Source organism: Melozone crissalis, unplaced genomic scaffold (genome assembly GCF_028551555.1).
Source record: "Melozone crissalis strain CALT ecotype California unplaced genomic scaffold, PUWL_Pcris_2 ptg000006l_1, whole genome shotgun sequence".
NCBI classification, from domain to species: Eukaryota; Metazoa; Chordata; class Aves; order Passeriformes; family Passerellidae; genus Melozone; species Melozone crissalis.
The window spans coordinates 39,194,991-39,201,063 of NW_026535784.1; positions in this window are offsets into that span (position 1 = coordinate 39,194,991).

Consider the following 6,073-nt stretch of genomic DNA (forward strand, 5'->3'; position numbering starts at 1 on the left):
AGAACAGCTGTCTGGAATACAAGTATCCCATTGTTTTTAGGTTTACTATTGCCTGGCTTTTTAAGCTAAATCTGTCCTTTCTAGTTGCTTTAGTCAAACACGGGGAAAAAGACATTGCACCATAGCTTCCACCTACGCTGTCTACCTCAACAATAATTACTATTCTTTCTCTTAAAACAGCACTGGCCACAACCACAGCCAAAAACCATATGACTCCTCAAATGGCTCCTCAGTGTGCACCATAATTCTAATTCTGGCGATAAAATCCTGGCTTGGAGGATTTCAAATACACCATATTGCATACAGTTGCTGAGTATTATGTCTCATCTTCCACATTCTGCACAAGCATAATGGGTGAAAGGGCTCAGAGGAACAATTGTTATTTTTCTCTATCATAAATGTCAGCAACTGACTGTTTTCATTGTGTAGCTTTTATTGCATTACTTGCTTGGTGTCCAATAATCCCTACGAGGCATGATGCTGGAGTTTCACATCCCTGAGCCACTTTCACATAGCCCACACACCACTCAGCATCCTGCTGCCACAATAGTTATTTCCAAAAAAAAACTGTTTTGAAACAGTCTATTTAAAAGGCAAGGCCCGCAGAACTGCACCATGCTAACAGAAAGACCAGCACAATTTATTCTGGAGCAAGGGAAACACGACAGTAGAGTCAGCATTGCCTGAGTCCTTTGATTTCATATTTGCACATGCACCATATAACTGCGCATGTGACAGAAAACAGCATAAATTGTTTGTAGGATAGGTGGGTGAGAAACATGGCTCCACTACAAGATTATACATACATGTATATGTTCCTGCATGTAGGAACTGACAAAAGGAAGGTGTGATGTATTACTGATAAGGGAGAAGAATGAATGTCTGTTGTCCCCTAAAGCGCAGAAAAGCAGGAAGGAAAGGTACCGTAAGCCGGTATTTGACTTTTGTACATCCAGTCCAGAACATTGTCCCTGGCAGTAGTTGGAATCAGAAGTACTATAACTTCAGATGTGTTTCCATCAGTTTTCAGATCTGCATAATTTTTGACCTTGATGCCACTCACTAGAAGCTGCATGAGAAGTATTTAACAAAAGTCATTTTGCTGACCTATGACTCAGAGGGGTAGCTCTGAATCATTGCACCTCTGAGGGTTACTCACACGGCTATGACAAGGACAGCCTCTGGCAACACAGGCTTCCCAGAACCCAGAAATAGAAAAACCTCAGATGTTTCCTCTGCCCTACAGTGCCACATCCATTTTCACTCTGACATAGCCCCTGCCCTCTTGCCTGAGCTGGTCGTACACCCATGCCCTGGTGCACCAGGGCCTGCTCTGACCCTGCTGGTGGCAATGCCCTGCCATGCTCGGGGTAGGCCGACACTGGCAGCCACGACCTCCCAGCTCCTCTAAAAAGCCTCAGAAGGAGGCAGCAGTTAAGAAGGAGTAAAGAAGGCAGAGGGGAGCAGAGTAATGAGGGATGGAAACAACTAATTTGCTTCAGCTTTGGAAGCTCTGGAAATCCTGCAGGCTTAACCTGGTTGGGGCCCCCCTGTTGTCAACCACTGCAAAGCAACCAAATGTGGGTCAGTTGGGGGTCAAAGCTACAAGTCCATCCAAGCAGCATTACAGGGTGATCACACTGCTCTGATTGTGCTGACTGCAAGGGCAGCCTGCCATCAGCATAAACCACAAGAGACACTGCTGAATCAGCTCCTTCTCTGAGGAAAATGAAGCTAAGAAACCTATAAATCCCAGCAGCTACCCCACCACAGTCCAAGAGAATCACACAAGCTTTCTTCCCAAGCTCCTTCCTTCCATTTTCATTTAGTCAGCAATGAAATGCAGGGAGATTATTCATTGGAGAAGAACTCATTCAAATACTAAGATGAGGGGTGGTTGGTAGCTGGGCTCTGATTCATAAACAAGCTGTTTGCATTTAAGGAAGGCATTAATAAGGCAGCTACTTTCAAGCACAGGAGTATTCAATGGGGGGAAAATTGTTTGGCTCATCAGCAGATGGCACCTATTTTACCTTCTTATCACTAGAAGAAAATAAATGGCTGTTACTCTTACTACCTGAGATGAGCAATAATTAGACATCAATTTTTATTCTAACTTATCATGTATGCACATCAGGAAGTCGAGTCTTGCTGTGATAATTCCCCCAGATCTTTGGACATTTTTCTTAGGGAAGCTGTGACAAGATCTGGCCTGTGAGACAATAAACACCTCAGATCTGTACAGGTTCTAAAGGTGGTTCCTCAGAGAATGATTTCTCTGCTCCCAGCACACAAGCTATAGGATGAATGAAGCTCTCATTTTAGTCTGGGTTTTGTCTCTGCATTTATCTTCATTTGTTTTGCCTGACTTTTGCATGAGATTTATAGCCCAGCTGTGCAACAGTCCCAGCATGAAGCATTCTGTCAGTAAAAATGAAGAGCTACATGAACATGTATTTACAGCAGCAGTTACAATTGATTCATAGAACGTAAACAAACACAAAACCATCTGTAATTCTTCATGTAAAACTAGTTAAAAAATAAAGTACAGAATTGGGCATATTCTGATTGCTGTTAAATTTGTGATTGTAGACACATGTCAGATATTAGCTTTTATTCAATTTTGCTTCACACAACAAAGGCTATTTGTTCAAATTCAAGGCTCTAGCACATCCTTAGATTACAAGAAACAAGCAATGGACATTCTCCATGTTCACTCTTCAGTGTGGGTCTACAATCACTAACCAACATCTCAACAGTCTATGATAGGCTGTTTCCAGTTTAATTTAAAAGGAATTGATGCTAACTGTGGCTTGCTGTGATTATGTGCTTTGTTATGTATTTCTTTTATTTTATTTTAGAAGCTTAGCTATTAAGAATATCTGGCAACTTTGAGCATCTTCATCAGTTTCTCTCTAAATCTACAATTCAGAATTACTCTAGCAGGCAACTACAACACCCATCAAACAACATTAAAAACTATTGCAAGGAGAGGGGATGGGAAGACAGAGTGAAGGACAGAAAGAGAGATTTCCTAGTGCAAACTTTGTCTTGTGGGAAATTACATAATTTAAGCTAAGCATGAGACAAATACTTCTTCATATTATTTTTGTGTGTGCAAAGGAAAATAAAACATCACCTTTATTCTTGTTCACGCCCTTTCTTCATAAAGCAGAACACCTGCTGTCCACTCTAATAGCAGAAGGTTCTGGCCATTTTGTGTACCAAAATGCTACCCAGAAACAAAAAAATGGTAGCATTTTATTGCATTCTGCCTGGGTTATATAGTCCCCAACACTAAAATATGTTCTCCAATGGCCTAGATATCAGGGTAGATGAAGATCTTCAGTTTTTAATTAATAATACATAGTGCAGAATCTGAAAGGCTATCTATAATTTATGTATCAGTGTCTCAAAAGCAGTCATACATACATTATATATTCAGACAGAAAATTAACTTGCTTTTATTTTCCAATAAAAAGTGTAAGATGTTACTATGTACCCTACAAAATGGAACAGTGCTACCCAGAGCTTTATAACTCTCAAAAATGCCAGGTTCCACTGGGTTCTCTTTGCTACAAGAGGCTAAAGGTGCAGAAGCATTACTTACTTAACATCTCTCCCTTTCTTCTACTGGGCTTTTAAAAATGATCAGGCCACTTCTTGGATAAGTGCTAATTTACTCATAGAGTAAACAGAGGGGCAGAAAATGTGAGAAAAATAAGTTTATTGAAATGGAAGGATATTTTTTAACAATAAGGGGTTTCCAAGCTGGACTTAAGAAAAACTGATTATGGTAATACACCACAAGAACTCTACAAAATAGAGGGCCAAAAAAGTAATTTTTAAAATATAAATATATGCAAAGCTATTGCATATAAAGCATGTTGAATATTAACAGTCATTCTCATCATGCTGTCCTATTTTCCAAGCATCCACCTACTTATGGGCACTTCAAAAAGGAAAAATAAAAAAAAAAATGCATACTGTATATGCCAAACGTGCAACTCTTAAAAATTGCTTTCAATGCTATGTTTTCTCCCTATCTCTAGCAAGCTGCAAAGCTAAAACAATCCTGTATTTTCTCCCTCTCTCCATCAAGCCACAAAGCCTAAAATAGTGATATCAGGGTACATGGTGCAAAGAAAGCCAGTCTCAGACGCCTCGGTCTTGGCACTTGTACATGCAGAGCAATGTAGACAAGATGCCAGCAGGATCCAATGAGCCCTCCCTCCTTCCTCAGGTGCTGGAGAAGTAATTTTTGGGAGGCTGGAAGTTCCAGCAGTCTGACAGACCATCTGGACTCTTTCTTTGCAGGACAGAGGGAAATTACTCATATTTACAATTGCTTTGATGCAGCTCCACCAGAGTGGATGCAGCACCGATGAAAGTACAATTATTTTTTTCCAGACTTGCCCCTCTTTCATATTCTACACTCCTAAAAAAACATTTGCTTTTTTTCCCCTTGGAAGTACTGAAAACAATCCAGCCTCAAAAGAGAATCAGAGTGACTGAAATAAGAAATATTTTGCAATATAAAGGCAAGGAGAGGATAAACCAATATTTGTGATGCATCATATGTGATGATTTGTGTGTAGTGATACTGTGAGGTAGGAGATCAGAATTCAAAAGACAACATTCAGCAAAGTGAAAAAAGGTGCATCAACCCACACAGAAAGGAAGTATAAAATTAAATTTTTTTAAATGTGGATTTAAAGTTACAATCTGAACTTTATTTGAGTCACTTCCTTAAATGCCTCTCATGCAAAGCCATGACAATTACTTTTGACCAGTATTATTTTGGAGAAAAGAAAACAAACAGTTCAGTGTGACCTACAAGCAAACAATCTAGAAGAGAAACACAAATCCTTGAGATTCACACACTTCACTTTCCTTTATGAAGTCATAGAATGGTTTGGGTTGAAAAAGTCCTTAAAGATCATATTGTTTATGCCTTGGGCAGGGACACCTTCCGCTAGACCAGATTGTTCAAAGCCCCATCCAACCTTGGGAATCTCAACACCCAGTAAAAACATTTTGAAGATTAGAAGGAAAAAATTACAGCTGGGCAGGAAGAATCCCACTGTCACCCAAAATCTCACCATCTGTAAGACAATGTAACCTTGAGAAGATATTGCTTCTTTCTTATCGTAAAAGCATGCTGGAAGGGACAGTCCATTTCCAGTCACTTGTGCCACACAAACTGCCAGAGCTATTGATAGATTTAGGATGGGTACAGTGGCCTCCACTGGGACAGGAACGCACATTTTTTCACTGCTCCACAGTTACAGGCAGCACAAGTCATTTTGGCAGCAGGAAGATGCAAAAAAGCAAGTCTGAATGGCTGCAGAGCATCATTAAATATCCAGAACACACAATTTGGACTGAAGACAGTATAGCTCAATTTTAAATTCCAGCTTAGCCTCTTTAGCTGCATGTAGTTTGGCTGCTGAGTTGTCCAGGAACATAATAGATAATGATCATTAATTGCAATTTAACAGTAATGGATTGAGCAAGGAGAGCCTGCTGGTTTGGTGTTGAAGAGTACTGAGACTAGCTTGAACAAACTATCTCAAATCACAACATCACACTTCCAAGAAAGGTACTTCCTGACTGAGGATAACAGCAGCAGGGATGTGCAGGCACTGAGATGGAAGTGAGAGTCAGAAGTGTCAAGCAGAAGGAACCAAAGACATGGTAACAGCTTTTCCAGCAATAAAGCATCTTTTGCTGAGCAGGCATGACAACACATAATCTAAAGATGTGTATGACTGACAGTCAATCACTTTATACTGTAAAAGACCAGTCACACTTTTTCACCGTGCGGACTTCTTGTATTCCTCCCTAAGGTGTGTGGTGATCTTTCCCTTGGGTGGGGACGCCCCTCAAGGCTAACTCTCCAGGCTGAGCAAAGAGATTTGCCCACAGTCATTGGTATGGGTCAGTAACATCAATCTCTACTTGATAAGCTAGCTCTGATTATATTAAGTAAAAAGTGCACTATATTAGTTTTATTGTGTAGTTAATAATTTTGATTACAGCCTTTTGTTCTTTTGTCATTCTGTCCTTTTGC